Here is a 21,871-nt window from a genome sequence, read left to right as displayed (position 1 = left end):
ATTTAATTATATTGTTGAAGAAAATGCAAACGAAATCATTAAGACACTTGGAAGTGACCTCAAATGTTTATTCATTCAACATAATGATAAAACAGAGGAATTTATTATCGATACAAATAACTGCATTAGAGATAAGTCTTTCGGAGAGGTTAGAGAAGAGGTCAGAGTAAGCATTGAATGGTGTTGAAAATGAAGTGAGACACGATATGCATTAATAACTGCTGAAGGAAAAAGTGGAAAAATGTGTAGGTGCTCTCTTATGAGGCCTGGTCACAGACCGGGCCGCGGGGGCGTTGACCCCCGGAACTCTCTCCAGGTAAACTCCAGGTATGAAGAGAATCATTCATGAACTCCCGTCCTTAATGCTAGTGAACGACATACTCATTCCAAGAATTGGGACTGATACCTTATACCTTGGATGAAAACTGATTACCTGCTATTTCCAAAGCTCTTTATGACTCCTAAGAGTTTTGCAATTCCCCTTAATAATAATAATAATATCCTGGGGGATTTCAACTTAAGGCACCTAAAATGGAGGAATATAGCAAATAATATTGTTGCAGTAATAACACCAGGAGGCAACTCTGATGAAAACTCAAACTCACACTCACACGAGCTTTTAATCTCTGCACAAAATTCAATTTAAACCAGCAAATAATAGAGCCTACTAGACTGGAGAATACACTAGACCTCATCTTCACTAACAATGATGATCTGATAAGAAATGTCACCATATCAAAAACAATATACTCAGAACACAACATAATTGAGGTTCAGACATGTATGCGTGGAGCCCCAGACCGACATAATGAGACTAGTCACGAGGGAGCATTCACCAAATTCAACTTCAATAACAAAAACAAAGTGGGACCAAGTAAACCAAGTCCTAACCGATATAAGCTGGGAAGGTATACTAAGCAACACAGACCCCAACTTATGCCTAGAATAGATTAACTTGGTGACACTCGATGTATGCACAAGGCTTATTCCTCTAAGAAAAAGGAGGAGTAGATGTAAAATAGAAAGAGACAGGCGCTCCCTTTACAGGCGACGGAAAAGAATAACAGAGCGGCTAAAAGAGGTCAATATATCTGAAATGCGTAGGGAGACACCGGTCAGAGAAATAGCAAGCATCGAACTTAAGCTAAAGGAATCTTATAGGAGTCAGGAATCGCGGGAAGAATTAAAAGCCATAAATGAAATCGAAAGAAACCCAAAGTATTTCTTCTTCTATGCCAAATCAAAGTCGAGAACAACGTCCAGTATTGGGCCCCTACTTAAACAAGATGGGTCCTACACAGATGACAGCAAAGAAATGAGTGAGCTACTCAAGTCCCAATATGACTCAGTTTTTAGCAAGCCGCTAACCAGACTGAGAGTCGAAGATCAAAATGAATTTTTTATGAAAGAGCCACAGAATTTGGTTAACACAAGCCTATCCGATGTTATCCTGACGCCAAATGACTTCGTACAGGCGATAAATGACACGCCCATGCACTCTGCCCCAGGGCCAGACTCATGGAACTCCGTGTTCATCAAGAACTGCAAGAAGCCCCTATCACGAGCCTTTTCCATTCTAAGGAGAGGGAGCATGGACACGGGGGTCGTCCCACAGTTACTAAAAACAACAGACATAGCCCCACTCCACAAAGGGGGCAGTAAAGCAACAGCAAAGAACTACAGACCGATAGCACTAACATCCCGTATCATAAAAATCTTTGAAAGGGTCCTAAGAAGCAAGATCACCACCCACCTAGAAACCCATCAGTTACACAACCCAGGGCAACATGGGTTTAGAACAGGTCGCTCCTGTCTGTCTCAACTATTGGATCACTACGACAACAGGAAAAGTCGGTCGATGGATCTATAATTTCCTCACTAACAGAACACAGAGAGTAGCCGTCAACAGAGTAAAGTCCGAGGCAGCTTCGGTGAAAAGCTCTGTTCCACAAGGCACAGTACTCGCTCCCATCTTCTTCCTCATCCTCATATCCGACATAGACAAGGATGTCAGCCACAGCACCGTGTCTTTCTTTGCAGATGACACCCGAATCTGCATGACAGTGTCTTCCATTGCAGACACTGCAAGGCTCCAGGCGGACATCAACCAAATCTTTCAGTGGGCTGCAGAAAACAATATGAAGTTCAACGATGAGAAATTTCAATTACTCAGATATGGTAAACACGAGGAAATTAAATCTTCATCAGAGTACAAAACAAATTCTGGCCACAAAATAGAGCGAAACACCAACGTCAAAGACCTGGGAGTGATCATGTCGGAGGATCTCACCTTCAAGGACCATAACATTGTATCAATCGCATCTGCTAGAAAAATGACAGGATGGATTATGAGAACCTTCAAAACTAGGGAGGCCAAGCCTATGATGACACTTTTCAGGTCACTTGTTCTATCTAGGCTGGAATATTGCTGCACACTAACAGCACCTTTCAAGGCAGGTGAAATTGCTGACCTAGAAAATGTACAGAGAACCTTCACGGCGCGCATAACGGAGGCAAAACACCTCAATTACTGGGAGCGCTTGAGGTTCCTAAAACTGTATTCCCTGGAACGCAGGCGGGAGAGATACATAATTATATACACCTGGAAAATCCTAGAGGGACTAGTACCGAACTTGCACACGAAAATCTCTCACTACGAAAGCAAAAGACTTGGCAGACGATGCAACATCCCCCCAATGAAAAGCAGGGGTGTCACTAGCACGTTAAGAGACCATACAATAAGTGTCAGGGGCCCGAGACTGTTCAACTGACTCCCAGCATACATAAGGGGGATTACCAACAGACCCCTGGCAGTCTTCAAGCTGGCACTGGACAAGCACCTAAAGTCGGTTCCTGACCAGCCGGGCTGTGGCTCGTATGTTGGTTTGCGTGCAGCCAGCAGCAACAGCCTGGTTGATCAGGCTCTGATCTACCAGGAGGCCTGGTCACAGACCGGGCCGCGGGGGCGTTGACCCCCGGAACTCTCTCCAGGTAAACTCCAGGTAAACAGTTAGTATGTAATGTTGCAGTCTTCCTTCGGCCGGTGCGCTATCGGAGAGAGAGTATATATCAAATATTATATTTTTTTTTTAAAGTGGTGGACTGGTAAGCTAGTGGAAGGCCTTGGCCAGAAGACTAAAAGCCCCAGTGGCGGGTCATCATACGACTAAGATCGGCGTCAGGAAACAATTGTCCTGTTTCCTGACGACTTGTACCTAACCTATATGTATCTCTTAACCTCAGCTCCTGCAAGCTATCAGATAAAGAAGCCTAATACCTCTATCTGAAAACCCTCAACACGCTTGCAGCGGTAGTTCGAATCCCTCAAAAGACCTAGGATCTATATTTCAATCCTCTCAATTTGTCCAGGAGCTGGAGATAAACAGTTTCGGGCTCCTTGTGTATGACTACACAAGAAACTGACTGCCCCTACCTTAACACACTAAAAATAAAAAGGAACTGTGGATCAACATATGCAATAAGCAGATGAGCTATTAATCAACACCTCCAGAAGCTTATGAGCTCAAAAATTAAAAATTTGCGAGAGAAAACACTCGAGTTTTGTCGGGTGATTCCCATAAAAATTTCCTTAATAACTGACCATCTTCCGTTCACGTCCCAGAAACAAATAGCCCATATTAACGAAACTTTTCTAGTTATTTTTTTAAGCCATTAAATAACAGCACACAACAACGATGGAATTTTGAAACTAATACAAAAAGTCATTCTTAAGTAAGCGTTCTGAAACCAATACGTAATTTGTTTCATAAAATTGACAATGTGATTTGTCATTTGTACAAAACACACAAACCTTGGAAGTCAGGAGCCAATCAGAAAAAGTGGAAACCCCCAGTTTTCTCTTCTATAATTATATTAGTAAATTTACAAATTAGCAGCTATATAGCTTAAACCTACAGTGACCTTTCTTCTGTCTTAAATGTATCAGTGTTTAATGTTGGAAGCCGTGTAAAAGAGGTATTCTGAAGTTATTAAATAGAAACCAGTTCAAGTCAGCTAATTTTGCAGAGAATAAAGATGTCAGTAAGAATATCAGAGAAAAACTGTGTAAAAGTGTTCCTGATGGAGACTCGTAGGTAAAGATTATAGATCGATGAGAGTATAGTTTCTTGGTGCAGAAATAATTTTATGAGCAAAATGAAGTATATTCTCTACGGTAGTGGAAACAATGAGTGTAGGAGGTAATGATATCAGGAAAGTTCAGAGTGAAGAGTTGTTAAAGGTATATAGGAAAGATACTGTAATGATTACAAAAAACAAGTGACATTATAGAGTGAGATATCGACGAGAGAAAGAATATTATGATGAATCTGAGAAAATAAAATTATTGATAATATGACAGCTTTTCCAGCAGGTTGTTCGTGCACGGAATAGACTCCGTCTTATCAAGATAAGCAGTGCAGCTGGCTCCTTGAATTTAATCCCGCCAAATGCAAAGTCATGAACATCGGGGAAGAACAAAGGAGAACGCAGACAGTGCATAGCCTAGGTGGCCAAAGATTGCAAACCTCACTCAAGAAAAGAGATCTTGGGGTAAGTATAATACCGAGCACGTCTCCTGAGGCGCACATCAATCAGATAACTGCTGCAACATATGGGCGCCTGGCAAACCTGAGAATAGCGTTCCGATACCTCAGTAGGGAATCGTTCAAGATTCTGTACACCATATACATCAGGCCCATACTGAAGTATGCAGCACCAGTTTGGAATCCACACCTGGTCAAGCATGTGAAGAAATTAGAGAAAGTGCAAAGGTTTGCAACAAGACTAGTCCCAGAGCTAAGGGACTTGTCCCACGAAGAAAGGTTAAGGGAAACCGGCCTGACGATACTGGAGGACAGAATGGTTAGAGGAGACATAACAACGACATACGAAATACTGCGAGGAATTGACAAGATGGACAAAGACAGATTGTTCCATTATTATTATTATAATCAAAAAGAAGCGCTATGCCACAAGGGCTATGCAGCCAGATTGTTCCAGAGATGGGACACAGAAACAAGGGGTCACAATTGGATGTTCAAGACTCCCATGAGTCAGAGGATGTTAGGAAGTATTTCTTCAGTCATAGAGTTGTCAGGAAGTGAAATAGCCTAGAAAGTGACGTAGTGGAGGCAGAAACCATAGAAAGTTTTAAGACGAGGTTTGATAAAACTCATGGAGCAGGGAGAAAGAGGACCTAGTAGCAATCGGTGAAGAGGCGGGGCCAGGAGCTATGACTCAACCCCTACAACCACTAATAGGCGAGTGCAAATAGGTGAGTATGCACCACCATCACAAAATAACAGGAGGCTAAGACAAGAGTACAATGAGAGCAACAGAGTAATGGACACTAGCTGACACGGCCACAAGGGCCCACATGGGTAGGGCAAAGTTAATATTTGTGGGTGATTTCAGTCACAAGGAGACTTACTGGGAAAACCCGGAACCACATGGGGGACCAGAAACGTGGAGGGCTGCGATGACGGAGGCAGTACAGGAAAACCTCGTGCATCAACATATTTGGAACACTACCAGAGAGAGCATGCTGCCAGGTCTCCCATTCCCCCAACCCCCAGAATACTGTGTTGGAGAGGAAACTGAAGGTATGGTACACCAACGCTGATGGAATAACGAGCAAGTGGGAGGAGTAGCATGGAAGAATCAGAGGCAGCACCAGATATCATAGCTCTCACAGAAATCAAACTCGTGGGAATGATAACAGATGCTGTCTTTCCAACTGGGTATCAGATCCTGAGGAAAGACAGAGGATAGAGAGGGGGTGGTGGAGTGGGACTGCTCATCGAAAACCAATGGGATTTTGAGGAGCTGGAGAGAGGAGACAGAGAAGCAGGAGACTACATAATAGAAACACTTAAGTCTGGAAGGCCCAAGGTGGTACTTGCAGTGATGTATAACCCACCACAGAATAGCAAAAGACCAAGACAAGAATACGATGGAAGTAACAGAGCGATGGTTGACACACTGGCTGAAGTGGCCAGAAGGGCCCATGTAGGTAGGGCAAAGCTATTGGTTGTAGGTGAAATTGACTGGGAAAATCTGGAGCCACATGGGGGCCCAGAAACCTGGAGGACTAAGATGATGTAGGTGGTACTGGAAAACTTCACGTACCAACACGTAAGGGACACTACGAGAGAGAGAGGAGAGGATGAACCAGCAAGACTGAACCTAGTATTCATCTTGAGTAGTGCAGATATTGAGGACATCACATATGAAAGACCCCTTGGGGCCAGCGATCATGTGGTTTCAAGCTTCGAATACACAGTAGAGCTACAAGTGGAGGGGGAAGCAGGAAGGCCCGAGCGAATGAAGCCAAACTAAAAGAAAGGGGACTACACGGGAGTGAGGAACTTCCTGAATGGGGTTCAGTGGGACAGAGAACTAGCAGGGAAGCCAGTAAATGAGATGAAATATGTAACAATATGCAAGGAAGCTGAGGATAGGTTTGTGCCCAAGGGTAACAGGAATAATGAAAAAGCGAGGATGAGCCCATGGTTCACCCTAAGGTGCAGGGAGGCAAAAACCAAGTGTGCTAGGGAATGGAAGAAGTATAGAAGCCAAAGGACCCAGGAGAATAAGTAGAGCAGTCGTAGGAGGAAAACAACAGTCAAGGACCAGGTAATCAGGCTAAGGAAGGAAGGAGGAGAGACAACAAGAAATAACCGTGAATACACAAATAACCCGCACATAAAAGAGAGAAGCTTACGACGACGTTTCGGTCCGACTTGGACCATTGACAAAGTCACACTAACAGAGGTGGAGCAGGACGGCTATATATAGGCAGGAAGAGGTGGAGGTAGTAGTAGTAGTGGTAGTAGTAGTACAAGAATTGTATATAATACCGACAGGATGAAATGACACATGCACAACACCCGGGCATCCCCACCGTAGACGTTGTGCATGTGTCATTTCATCCTGTCGGTATTATATACAATTCTTGTACTACTACTACCACTACTACTACTACCTCCACCTCTTCCTGCCTATATATAGCCGTCCTGCTCCACCTCTGTTAGTGTGACTTTGTCAATGGTCCAAGTCGGACCGAAACGTCGTCGTAAGCTTCTCTCTTTTATGTGCGGGTTATTTGTGTATCGTTCCAGTCACGGTATTGTGCCTTTTTGTTATTTAATAACCGTGAAGTATGTGAGGAACTCAATATGAGATTCAAAGTGTTCAAAGAGGAGACGGAAGGGGCTCCAGAAAGACGGAGAGGTGGGGTACACCACCAAGTGCTGGACACAGTACACACAACCGAGGAAGAAGTGAAGAGGCTTCTGAGTGAGCTAGATACCTCAAAGGGTATGGGGCCGGATAACATCTCTCCATGGGTCCTGAGGGAGGGAGCAGAGGCGCTGTGTGTACCCTTAACAACAATATTCAACACATCTATCGAAACAAGGAGATTGCATGGAAGACAGCAAATGCAGTCCCAATTTTTAAAAAAGAAGACAGACATGAAGTACTAAACTACAGACCAGTGTCACTGATATGTATAGTATGTAAAGTCATGGAGAAGATTATCAGAAGAGTGGTGGAACACCTAGAAAGGAATGATATCAACAGTAGCCAACATGGTTTCAGGGACGGTAAATCCTGTGTCACAAACCTACTGGAGTTCTATGACAGGGTGACAGCAGTAAGACGAGAGAGAGAGAGGGGTGGGTAGAGTGCATTTTCTTGGACTGTAAGAAGGTGTTTGACACAATTCCACACAAGAGATTAGTGCAAAAGCTGGAGAACCAGGCAGGGATAACAGGGAAGACACTCCAGTGGATCAGGGAATACTTGTCAGGAAGACAGCAGCAAGTCATGGTACGTGGCGAGGTGTCAGAGTGGGCGCCTGTGGCCAGCGGGGTCCCACAGGGGTCAGTCCTAGGACCAGTGCTGTCTCTGGTATTTGTGAACATGATGGAAGGAATAGACTCCGAAGTGTCCCTGTTTGCAGATGACTTTAAGTTGATGAGAAGAATTCATTCGGTCAAAGACCAGGCAGAACTACAAAGGGATCTGGACAGATTGCAGACCTGGTCCAGCAATTGGCTCCTGGAGTTCAACCTCACCAAGTGCAAAGTCATGGAGATTGGGGAAGGATAAAGAAGACTGCAGATGGAGTACAGTCTAGGGGGCCAGAAACTACAAACCTCACTCAAGGAAAAAGATCTTGGGGTGAGTATAACACCAGGCACATCTCCTGAGCCACACAATAACTGCTGCAGCATATGGGCGCCTAGCAAACCTCAGAACAGCATTCCGACATCTTAATAAGGAATCGTTCAAGACCCTGTACACTGTGTACGTTAGGCCCATATTGGAGTATGCAGCACCAGTTTGGAACCCACACCTAGCCAAGCACATAAAGAAACTAGAGAAAGTGCAAAGGTTTGCAACAAGACTAGTCCCAGAGCTAAGGGGTATGTCCTACAAGGAGAGGTTAAGGGAAATCGACCTGACGACACTGGAGGACAGCAGGGATAGGGGAGACATGATAATGACATATAAAATACTGAGAGGAATTGACAAGGTGGATAAAGACAGAATGTTCCAGAGATGGGACACAGCAACAAGGGGTCACAATTGGAAGTTGAAGACTCAGATGAATCACAGGGATGTTAGGAAGTTGAATCAGCAAGCCACGTGGATCAGCATGTCACGTAGATCATGACACCACGTGGGGTGTGGGCGATGTCACATGGATCTACAAGCCACGTGAGTTACCAAGCCAGATGTCCCAGGCCTCATGCTGTGGTCTGCTGCCTGCATCACATTGACATCACCGACGATGCTGCCTGACTTCATGACGTCACGATGTCTGCTGACGTCACCTCGAGATGCCTGCTGGCATCACAGTGCTGCTGACGTCACCTTGCAACATCACGCCTGACATTACATGATGTCACATCGAGTGTTCTAGTAATTATTTCAGTATTGTCGAGAAGATTGAGAGAAGATATGTCATGTGTTAATTAACTCCTCTCAGTCAGTGTTCTCACATGTTAGTGTATGGCTTAGTGTCAGTTTTGTGCACAGAAAAGCATCTTTTGCTAGTTAAGCCATGTTGTACCGCATGTACCACGGGTGTGTGTAAAGTTTTCCGTGTGTCCAGTGAAGTCTGTGGTCAGACCCTTGTGTAGCACCTTGTGTTGTCACCCGGTGTGACCAGCGTGTTTGACAGCTGATATCAGTCAGCCTGAGCCCGAGCCCCTTTGTACAGAAAGCTCTTATACTCGTCGCTCATAGATGTTCTGCAGAATCGTACCTGCTACGATTCCCATCGAGATTTGTTTCACTTCACCTCCAGACCTTCAGAGTGCAGTTATATGTAGAGAAACAAGTCTGGGGACGCTTAGACTAACCTCTGCTATAACTCCAACTGCCGAAAGAATGACACTCGTCAAGCCACAGTTAGCCTGTCGGCAGGCGCTGTGTCAGCCTCGTGTCACAAGCTTCAGTGAGCAGCCTGCACAAAGATGATGTCACTTTGACTGCTAGCCCACTCACTGCAGTCTGGTGTATGATGTTACGACTCCCAGATGTTTCGCCCAGTCGTCTCTGCTACAACTCACTCCACGCTCGCCGCAGTGACAGTACCAGTCGAGAAGTGTCCTCCTTAGTCGCTTGCCAGAAGTCCTGCCCAGTTGCCGAGTTTTGACGATGCCTCGCTCGAGGTCACCACCATGTCATGCCCCAGGTTGAATGAAAACCTGCAGCGACTCCTACGATGACTGCTTCACCGTTCCAGAGGAGACCATAACCTGCTACATCACAGCTCAGCCGCAGCGATGTCTCCTGTGTTGCAGTATCTGTCCAGACGCAGGAAGGCATGCAGTGATGCCCATCGGCACTCACTGCCTATGACCATGATGTTTAGCACACCCCACATGTTTTTTTTCTTTCCTCCCTGTAGGAAGTTTTTTTCCATGTCCATATGTATATGTATGTTTTTTTACTTTGTGTTCTGTGCCCTGTTCCTACGAGAGAGACCAAGTTTTTTTTACCACCAGTATTGTCGCGTCGGGACGACGCGAGGTAGGTGGCCGAGCGTATGCAGACATCCTGTACTGTCTGCACAGACAGCCTATGCTGTCTGCCAGCTTAGTTTATATTTCGCGGCATTTAAGTGCTGCCATCTGGACCAGCCCAAAGTGAGTGGGACGCTGGGCCCACACTCACTCAGCGGCCAAGCAACAAGACAGAAGGCCTACTAGCTCTCTCCTCTCGTGGGCATGGCCCTACCCGGGCCATGGGCACAACACACAAGCCTGTGTACCCACCACTACATTACAAATAAAGTAAGAAGCCTCCGAAGACGTCTATCATTTACTCCCCGCTTGCAGAAACTCCAATTAATCTCGTTCACAGTATTTCTTCAGCCACAGAGTAGTCAGGAAGTGGAATAGTTTGGGAAGCGATGTAGTGGAGGCAGGATCCATACATAGCTTTAAGCAGAGGTATGATAAAGCTCATGGTTCAGGGAGAGTGACCTAGAAGCGACCAGTGAAGAGGCGGGGCCAGGAGCTGAGACTCGACCCCTGCAACCTCAACTAGGTGAGTACAACTAGGTGAGTACACAAACAACCAACTACCTGAGGTATGGAAGACGGCAAATGTAGTACCCATATTTTAAAAATGAAACAGAAAAGAGGCACTAAACTATAGACCAACGTCACGTCAGTTACACTGGTTTATAGTTTAGTGAAGATTATGAGGAGAAGACTATCAGGAGGAGAGTGGTGGAGCACCTGGAACGGGACAAGAGTATAAACGCCTACCAGCACGGACTTATGGAAGGCAAATCCTGAGTCACAAACCTACTGAAGTTTTATGATAAAGTAACAGAAGACACGAGAGAGAGGGGCGGGTTGATTGCATCTTCTTGGACTGCAAGAAGGCCTTCAACACAGTTCCTCACAGGAGATTGGTGCAGAAGCCAGAGGATCAGGTGTGTATAACAGGAAAGGCACTGCAAAGGATCAGAGAATACCTGACAGGGAGGCAACAACGAGTCATGGTACGTGATGAGGTATCACACTGGGCACCTGTGACGAGCGGGGTCCCACAGGGATCGGTCCTAGGACCAGTGCTATTTCTGGTATATGTCGATGACATGATGGAAGGGTTAGACTCAGAAGTGTCCCTGTTCAAAGATGATGTGAAGTTAATGAGGAGAATTAAATCAGATGAGGATCAGGTAGGACTTCAGAGACAGGCTGGACGCCTGGTCCAGCAACTGGCTTCTCGAATTTAACCCCGCTAAATGCAAAGTCATGATGGAGTATAGGCTAGGTGGCCAAAGACTGCAAACCTCGCTCAAGGAGAAAGATCTTGGGGTGAGTATAACACCGAGCATGTCTCCGAAAGCACACATCATCCAGATAATTGCTGCAGCATATGGGCACCTAGCAAACCTGAGAACAGCGTTCAGATACCTTTAGTAAGGAATCGTTCTAGACACTGTACACCGTGTACATCAGGCCCATACTGGAGTATGCAGCACCTGTTTGGAACCCACACTTGATCATGCACGTCAAGAAATTAGAAAAAGTACAAAGGTTTGCGACACGGTTAGTTCCAGAGCTAAGGGAGATATCCTACGAAGAAACGTTAAGGGAAATCGGCCTGACGACACTAGAGGACAGGAGGGTTAGGGGAGACATAATAATGACATACAAAATACTGCGTGGAATAGACAAGGTGGACAGACAGGATGTTCCAGAGAGGGGACACAGAAACAAGGGGTCACAATTGGAAGTTGAAGACCCAGATGAGTCAAAGGGATGTTAGGAAGTATTTCTTCATTCATAGAGTAGTCAGGAAGTAGTCAGCAAGTGAGGAAGTGGAGGCAGGAACCATACATAACTTTAAGATGAGGTATTTTATCATGGAGCAGGGAGAAAGAGGACCTAGTAGCACTCAGTGAAGAGGCGGGGCCAGGAACCGAGTCTCGACCCCTGCAACGACAATTAGGTGAGTACACACACACACGCACACAAAAGCATAGAGTCAGCAGAGGACAGCCAGAACCGGGCAGAGCAACAAGCGCAAATACACACAGAACCACCTTCACAACCCCACAGCCATACACTATCTCAGCACAAACCATAATCAATACTCACAAACCCCACCCCACACTATGCAGCAGAATCCTACAGGACACTGCTAGGTCCCCCACTCCCCCAACCTCCACAGACCCCGAGAATACAGTTTTGGAGAGGAAACTGAAGATATGGTACACCAACGCTGATGGAATAACGAATAAGTGGGAGGAGAAACATATAAGAATCAAAGAGTCGTCACCGGACATTATAGCTCTTACAGAAACCATGCTCACTGAAATGATAGCAGATACCATCTTTCCAACTGGTTATCAGGTCCTGAGGAAAGACAGAGGGAACAGACGGGGTGGAGGAGTGGCTCTTCTCATCAAAATCCAATGGCATTTTGAGGAGTTGGAGAGAGGAGACACAAGAGAAGCAAGAGACTGCATAATATGAACATGTAAAGTAAAAGGACACAAGTGCAACTAATGTGACATTTATTGTGGAAACGTTTCGCTCTCCAGGAGCTTGATAAAGCTCCTGGAGAGCGAAACGTTGCCACAATAAATGTAACATTAGTTTCACTTGTGTCCTTTTACTTTATATATTGTCGGTAATTCTACCAACTTTATCATAATATGAACACTTCAGTCTGGAAATCCCAAGGTGGTAATTGCAGTGATGTATAACCCACCACAGAATAGCAGGAGGCCAAGGCAAGAATATGATGAGAGTAAGAGTGATGGTTGATGCACTTGCTGAAGTGACCAGAAGGGCTCATGCGAGCAGGACAAAGCTACTTATTGTGGGTGACTTCAATCACAAGGAAATTGACTGGAAAAACCTGGATCCACATGGGGGCCCAGAAACGTGGAGAGCTAAGATGATGGAGGTGGTATCGGAAAACCTCATGTACCAACATGTAAGAGACACTGCCAGAGAGAGAGAGAGAGAGAGAGAGAGAGAGAGAGAGAGAGAGAGAGAGAGAGAGAGAGAGAGAGAGAAAGAGGAGAGGACAAACAAGCAAGATTGGATCTAGTATTCACCTTGAGTAATGCAGATATTGAGGACACCACATATGAAAAACACCTTGGGGCCAGTGACCACGTCGTTCTGAGCTTCGAATAAATAGTTACAAGTGGAGAGGAAAGCAGGAAGGGCAGGACAAATGAAGCCAAACTACAAGAGTGGGGACTACACAGGCATGAGGAATTTCCTGCACAAGGTTCAGTGAGACAGAGAACTGGCAGGGAGATTAGTAATGAGATACTATTTGCCACAAAAGGTAAGCAGAAAATGGTAAATACCTTCAGTTAAATGGCTTGTATATGCATATCAGGTGAATTTATAAGGAATGTATTAAAAAAACAAATGCCTGTATAAGTTCCTCTTTATAGAGGCGAGGTGCCAACCTGTTCAGGAACGCAAGACTGAACGTTTAGCTCATGCAGTACAATCTCATGGATATTTTTTTGGTTCGTGGTATTCTACTACAACAAAAAAAATAGGAGACTACAGATTACCAAGGAAAAGATGATGAGATACATCCTGGATGCGGGTCCAAGAGAGCATTTAAACAAGGATGAATCACATGTGACTCAACCACACACACAAAAAAATTTATAATGTCATGTGTCTAGGTTAGTAAACCAGTATGGTACTAGGGGGAAAGTGAACCGGCTTTCATAGTACTCACAGTAGGTGGCCAGGCTTGAAATACCTTCTAATACACACCGAATGGGTTGCTTGATCATGTCATGGCCAGTGTCAGTTTAAAGCAGTTTAAGAATAGAACTAAAGGATATATACCTGATGAAACTACAGAAAGGGACGAAAGTGGATTTCTTGAATTTTTTCTTGTTTCTGAAGGGAGCTTAAGTGACTGGGGAAATTATTTTTTCTTATTTCGCTTTCTTCTTCCTCCAAATGATTCTAGATGTCTTGTGACGATAACTGTTAAACCCATTTCTAAAATTCTGAAATAGCTTTAATAAGTTCTAGAACCCTCCGCAGCGTATCATAAAACGTTAAAAGAAAAACGCCTCCTAATTCGACGACTGAGAGAGTGAAATTCTAGTTTCTAATTTCACACGTACCAATTTTATGCGTAAAATAGTGTGCAATTTTTATTCCAGTTTAATAACAATAAAAATATTTGAGTCTACCTCTGAACTTCTTCAATATTTAATAGCTAATGCATCTTACGACCTGGAGGATACCAGTTAAGCTTACTTTGTGAGAGGGAAAATTTATCAGTGTACTAAATTAGTTTACAAAATTTTTGGAATTAATGTGATAACTGGAGAATGACTCGTGTACTGATCCAAGACACTTGTGTGTGTAGTTACCAGTACTGCTGCAAGACACTCGTGTGTGTAGTTACCAGTACTGCTGCAAGACACTCGTGTGTGTAGTTACCAGTACTGCTGCGAGACACTAGTGTATGTAGTTACCAGTACTGCTGCAAGACGCTAGTGTATGTAGTTACCAGTACTGCTGCAAGACACTAGTGTGTGTAGTTACCAGTACTGCTGCAAGACACTCGTGTATGTAGTTACCAGTACTGCTGCGAGACACTAGCGTATGTAGTTACCAGTACTGCTGCAAGACGCTAATGTATTTATTTACCAGTACTGCTGCAAGACACTAGTGTGTGTAGTTACCAGTACTGCTGCAAGACACAAGTGTGTGTAGTTACCAGAACTGCTGCATGAAGCTAGTGTATGTAGTTACCAGTACTGCTGCATGAAGCTAGTGTATATAGTTACCAGTACTGCTGCATGACGCTAGTGTGTGTAGTTACCAGTACTGCTGCAAGACACAAGTGTGTGTAGTTACCAGAACTGCTGCAAGACACTCCTGTGTGTAGTTACCAGTACTGCTGCAAGACACTCCTGTGTGTAGTTACCAGTACTGCTGCAAGACACTGGTGTATGTGGTTACCAGTACTGCTGCAAGACACTCGTGTGTGTAGTTACCAGTACTGCTGCAACTGCTGCAAGACACGTGTATGTAGTTACCAGTACTGCTGCAAGACACAAGTGTGTGTAGTTACCAGTACTGCTGCAAGACACTAGTGTGTGTAGTTACCAGTACTGCTGCAAGACACTCGTGTGTGTAGTTACCAGTACTGCTGCGAGACACTAGTGTGTGTGTAGTTACCAGTACTGCTGCAAGACACTCGTGTGTGTAGTTACCAGTACTGCTGCAAGACACTAGTGTGTGTAGTTACCAGTACTGCTGCAAGACACTCGTGTGTGTAGTTACCAGTACAGCTGCGAGACACTAGTGTGTGTGTAGTTACCAGTACTGCTGCAAGACACTCGTGTGTGTAGTTACCAGTACTGCTGCAAGACACTAGTGTGTGTAGTTACCAGTACTGCTGCAAGACACTCGTGTGTGTAGTTACCAGTACTGCTGCGAGACACTCGTGTGTGTACTTACCAGTACTGCTGCAAGACACTCGTGTGTGTAGTTACCAGTACTGCTGCAAGACGCTAGTGTATGTAGTTACCAGTACTGCTGCAAGACACTCGTGTGTGTAGTTACCAGTACTGCTGCAAGACGCTAGTGTATGTAGTTACCAGTACTGCTGCAAGACACTCGTGTGTGTAGTTACCAGTACTGCTGCAAGACGCTAGTGTATGTAGTTACCAGTACTGCTGCAAGACACAAGTGTGTGTAGTTACCAGTACTGCTGCAAGACACTCGTGTGTGTAGTTACCAGTACAGCTGCGAGACACTAGTGTGTGTGTGTAGTTACCAGTACTGCTGCAAGACACTCGTGTGTGTAGTTACCAGTACTGCTGCAAGACACTCGTGTGTGTAGTTACCAGTACTGCTGCAAGACACTCGTGTGTGTAGTTACCAGTACAGCTGCGAGACACTAGTGTGTGTAGTTACCAGTACTGCTGCAAGACACTCGTGTGTGTAGTTACCAGTACTGCTGCAAGACACTCGTGTGTGTAGTTACCAGTACAGCTGCGAGACACTAGTATGTGTGTGTGTAGTTACCAGTACTGCTGCAAGACACTCGTGTGTGTAGTTACCAGTACTGCTGCAAGACACTCGTGTATGTAGTTACCAGTACTGCTGCGAGACACTAGCGTATGTAGTTACCAGTACTGCTGCAAGACGCTAATGTATTTATTTACCAGTACTGCTGCAAGACACTAGTGAGTGTAGTTACCAGTACTGCTGCATGACGCTAGTGTATGTAGTTACCAGTACTGCTGCATGACGCTAGTGTGTGTAGTTACCAGTACTGCTGCAAGACACAAGTGTGTGTAGTTACCAGAACTGCTGCAAGACACTCGTGTGTGTAGTTACCAGTACTGCTGCGAGACACTAGCATATGTAGTTACCAGTACTGCTGCAAGACGCTAATGTATTTATTTACCAGTACTGCTGCAAGACACTAGTGTGTGTAGTTATCAGTACTGCTGCATGACGCTAATGTATGTAGTTACCAGTACTGTTGCATGACGCTAGTGTATGTAGTTACCAGTACTGCTGCATGACGCTAGTGTGTGTAGTTACCAGTACTGCTGCAAGACACTAGTGTGTGTAGTTACCAGTACTGCTGCATGACGCTAGTGTATGTAGTTACCAGTACTGCTGCATGATGCTAGTGTGTGTAGTTACCAGTACTGCTGCAAGACACTAGTGTATGTAGTTGCCAGTACTGCTGCAAGACGCTAGTGTATGTAGTTACCTGTAGTGCTGCAAGACACTAGTGTGTGTAGTTACCAGTACTGCTGCAAGACACTAATGTATGTAGTTACCAGTACTGCTGCAAGACGCTAGTGTATGTAGTTGCCAGTACTGCTGCGAGACACAAGTGTGTGTAGTTACCAGTACTGCTGCAAGACACAAGTGTGTGTAGTTACCAGTACTGCTGCAAGACACAAGTGTGTGTAGTTACCAGTACTGCTGCATGACGCTAGTGTATGTAGTTACCAGTACTGCTGCAAGACACAAGTGTAGTTACCTGTACTGCTGCAAGATGCTAGTGTATGTAGTTACCAGTACTGCTGCAAGACACAAGTGTGTGTAGTTACTAGTACTGCTGCATGACGCTAGTGTATGTAGTTACCAGTACTGCTGCAAGACACAAGTGTAGTTACCAGTACTGCTGCAAGACACAAGTGTAGTTACCAGTACTGCTGCAAGACGCTAGTGTATGTAGTTACCAGTACTGCTGCAAGACACAAGTGTAGTTACCAGTACTGCTGCATGACGCTAGTGTATGTAGTTACCAGTACTGCTGCAAGACACAAGTGTAGTTACCAGTACTGCTGCAAGACGCTAGTGTATGTAGTTACCAGTACTGCTGCAAGACACTAGTGTGTGTAGTTACCAGTACTGCTGCATGACGCTAGTGTATGTAGTTACCAGTACTGCTGCATGACGCTAGTGTGTGTAGTTACCAGTACTGCTGCAAGACACTAGTGTATGTAGTTGCCAGTACTGCTGCAAGACGCTAGTGTATGTAGTTACCTGTAGTGCTGCAAGACACTAGTGTGTGTAGTTACCAGTACTGCTGCAAGACACTAATGTATGTAGTTACCAGTACTGCTGCAAGACGCTAGTGTATGTAGTTACCAGTACTGCTGCAAGACACTCGTGTATGTAGTTACCAGTACTGCTGCAAGACGCTAATGTATTTATTTACCAGTACTGCTGCAAGGCACTAGTGAGTGTAGTTACCAGTACTGCTGCATGACGCTAGTGTGTGTAGTTACCAGTACTGCTGCATGACGCTAGTGTGTGTAGTTACCAGTACTGCTGCATGACGCTAGTGTGTGTAGTTACCAGTACTGCTGCATGACGCTAGTGTGTGTAGTTACCAGTACTGCTGCATGACGCTAGTGTATGTAGTTACCAGTACTGCTGCATGACGCTAGTGTGTGTAGTTACCAGTACTGCTGCAAGACACAAGTGTGTGTAGTTACCAGAACTGCTGCAAGACACTCGTGTGTGTAGTTACCAGTACTGCTGAGAGACACTAGCATATGTAGTTACCAGTACTGCTGCAAGACGCTAATGTATTTATTTACCAGTACTGCTGCAAGACACTAGTGTGTGTAGTTACCAGTACTGCTGCATGACGCTAGTGTATGTAGTTACCAGTACTGCTGCATGACGCTAGTGTGTGTAGTTATCAGTACTGCTGCAAGACACTAGTGTATGTAGTTGCCAGTACTGCTGCAAGACGCTAGTGTATGTAGTTACCTGTAGTGCTGCAAGACACTAGTGTGTGTAGTTACCAGTACTGCTGCAAGACACTAATGTATGTAGTTACCAGTACTGCTGCAAGACGCTAGTGTATGTAGTTGCCAGTACTGCTGCGAGACACAAGTGTGTGTAGTTACCAGTACTGCTGCAAGACACAAGTGTGTGTAGTTACCAGTACTGCTGCAAGACACAAGTGTGTGTAGTTACCAGTACTGCTGCATGACGCTAGTGTATGTAGTTACCAGTACTGCTGCAAGACACAAGTGTAGTTACCTGTACTGCTGCAAGATGCTAGTGTATGTAGTTACCAGTACTGCTGCAAGACACAAGTGTGTGTAGTTACCAGTACTGCTGCATGACGCTAGTGTATGTAGTTACCAGTACTGCTGCAAGACACAAGTGTAGTTACCAGTACTGCTGCAAGACGCTAGTGTATGTAGTTACCAGTACTGCTGCAAGACACAAGTGTAGTTACCAGTACTGCTGCATGACGCTAGTGTATGTAGTTACCAGTACTGCTGCAAGCCACAAGTGTAGTTACCAGTACTGCTGCAAGACGCTAGTGTATGTAGTTACCAGTACTGCTGCAGGACACTAGTGTGTGTAGTTGCCAGTACTGCTGCAAGACACTAGTGTGTGTAGTTACCAGTACTGCTGCGAGACACAGGTGTGTGTAGTTACCAGTACTGCTGCAAGACACAAGTGTGTGTAGTTACCAGTACTGCTGCAAGACACTAGTGTATGTAGTTACCAGTACTGCTGCAAGACACTAGTGTATGTAGTTACCAGTACTGCTGCAAGACGCTAGTGTGCGTAGTTACCAGTACTGCTGCAAGACACAATGGTTGTGGGTAGTTACCTGTACTGCTACAGGACACAATAGTTGTGGGTAGTTACCTGTACTACTACAGAACACAATTGTGGGTAGTTACCTGTACTGCTACAGGACACAATAGTTGTGGGTAGTTACCTGTACTGCTACAGGACACAATTGTTGTGGGTAGTTACCTGTACTGCTACAGGACACAATAGTTGTGGGTAGTTACTTGTACTGCTACAGGACACAATAGTTGTGGGTAGTTACCTGTACTGCTACAGGACACAATAGCTGTGGGTAGTTACCTGTACTGCAGCAAGATGATATCTGCTTCTATCGTGATATCACCGCTTTCTTTATATAGCAATGCATGTCATGTGTGTGACCCTCAGCACTACGATCTGCTCCTCTCCCTCCTCCGTACATTATCGGAGTGGATTTAAGTAATTTTTAGAGCATGATCTGTTTTGATGTGCTTACGTTAACCTTTATGATGGAATTCAGGAAAACCATTTAACCGGATTTTAGTGTTGTAAGTAGGAAGTATACTGCCAGGTGCCTAATCTCTAGACAAAGGGATAGGGGCGGGAATGTCATATCAGTACACTTCTGGGAAATCAGCTACTGGTAGCATAATTGTGTATGTGTTTCCTTCTTTTGGATAATCCTAACTTGGTGGCATACATAGGATATTTATTATCACACTGGCCGATTCCCACCAAGGCAGGGTGGCCCGAAAAAGAAAAACTTTCACCATCATTTACTCCATCACTGTCTTGCCAGAAGGGTGCCTCACACTACAGTTTTTAAACTGCAACATTAACACCCCTCCTTCAGAGTGCAGGCACTGTACTTCCCATCTCCAGGACTCAAGTCTGGCCTGCCGGTTTCCCTGGTGCCTCGTTTTTCCTTGAAATAAATTTACCTTTAGTTACCGAAACAAGAAAAACATACACAGAGAACGTCTGCCTAGTAACGTATTCCATCAAGAGCATTGATGCTGATAATGTATCTTTGATAATATGTGGAAATGACACATCAGCCTTCTTTTAAATGTATATCTGAAAAGGATTATCAAATTCACTAGAAGAATTCCAAAGTAATATAGCCTGAAAGTGTAATTATGAAAGGAATATTGTTCCTAATTTTAATATTTCTTTTGTGTACTCGATACAAGATACAGTGAATGATTAAGACTTTTTTTCAAAATGTGTAACCCAGTACAAACTCTAAGGCTGTTACTTCACTCTCTCTAACAGATACATATAACATCCTGTGTACTGCTGTGAAAACTATATCCTCATTAGCCATTTAAATCTTTTTTGATGTGGCTTGAAATACTTTCCTCAAATTACATTAACAGAGTTTATTTTACACACACACACACACACACACACACACACACACACACACACACACACACACACACACACACAGTAGCTACCAGTGAAGAGGCGGAGCCAGGAGCTATGACTCGACCCCTGCAACCATAACTCAGTGAGTACAGTTAGGTGAGCGCGCGCGCGCACACCCGAAACCCCCTCCATGTAAACTCCAGGTAAGCACACACACATTGTTCCAGAGATGGGACACAGCAACAAGGGGTCCGAGTTGGAAGCTGAAGACACAGATGAACCACAAGGATGTTAAGAAGTATTTCTTCAGTCACAGAGTTGTCAGGAAGTGGAATAGCCTGGATAGTGATGTAGTGGAGGCAGGATCCATACATAACTTTAAGAAGAGGTATGATAAAGCTCACGGAGCGGGAAGAGTGATCGGGTAGCGGCCAGGTGAAGAGGCTGGGCCAGGAGCTGTGACTCGAACCCCGCAACCACAACTGAGTACAACTAGGTGGTGAGTACACGCGTACACACACACACACACACACACACACACACACACACACACACACACACACACACACACAATGTAGTTCCAATTATTTAAGAAAGACAGACACAATGCATTGAACTACAGACCAGTGTCACTGACGTGTGTAGTATGTTAAGTCATGGAGAAGGTTATCAGGAGGAGGTTCGTGGAGCACCTAGAAAGGAATAAACTTATGACAACCGACACGGTTTCAGGGGAGGAAAATTCTGTCAGAAACCTACTGGAGTTTTATGAAAAGGTAGCAAAAGTAAGACACGAGAGAAAGGGGTGGGTATATTGCATTTTCTTGGACTGCAATAAGACCTTCGACACAGTTCCTTACAAAAGATTAGTGCAAAAGCTAGAGGGTCAGGCACGGATAACAGGAAAGGCACTGCAATGGATCAGAGAATACCTGACAGGGAGGCAATAACGAGTCATGGTGCGTGACGAGGTGTCAGAGTGGGCGCCTGTGACGAGCGGGGTTACAAAGGGGTCAGTCCTAGGTCCACTGCTGTACTTGGCATATATGAATCACGGGTGGAAGGGACAGACTCAGAAGTGTCCTTGTTTGCAGATGTAAATTTAGTGAGAATTAAATCTGATGAGGATCAGGCAGGACTACAAAGAGACTTGGACAGGCTGCAAGCCTGGTCCAGCAACTGGCTCTTCGAATTTAACCTCGCCAAATGCAAAGTCATGAAGATCGGTGAAGGGCAAAGAAGACCCCCAGACAGAGTAAAGGCTAGGTGGTCAAAGATTGCAAACCTCGCTCAAGGAAAAGGCACTTGGGGTGAGTATAATACCGAGCACTTCTCCTGAGGCGCACATCAACCAGATAACTGCTGCGGCATATGGGCGCCTGGCAAACCTGAGAATAGCGTTCCGA

General features: G+C 44.9%; 1 protein-coding gene across 1 annotated transcript in view; it reads right to left on the bottom strand.

Moving 5' to 3' along the window:
• Window positions 1–19,567, bottom strand: part of LOC128696518 (uncharacterized) — a 43,427-nt gene extending 23,860 nt beyond the window's left edge. The window contains exon 1 of the mRNA XM_053787796.2: window positions 19,416–19,567. The gene's annotated coding sequence lies outside the window, so the exon portion shown is untranslated. The remainder of the gene's footprint in view (window positions 1–19,415) is intronic.
• Window positions 19,568–21,871: the final 2,304 nt, after the last annotated feature.

This window comes from Cherax quadricarinatus, unplaced genomic scaffold, assembly GCF_038502225.1.
Source record: "Cherax quadricarinatus isolate ZL_2023a unplaced genomic scaffold, ASM3850222v1 Contig842, whole genome shotgun sequence".
In the NCBI taxonomy this organism is placed as follows: domain Eukaryota; kingdom Metazoa; phylum Arthropoda; class Malacostraca; order Decapoda; family Parastacidae; genus Cherax; species Cherax quadricarinatus.
Note: the sequence above shows the minus strand (reverse complement) of the source record. Positions and strands in the feature narration are given on the sequence as shown.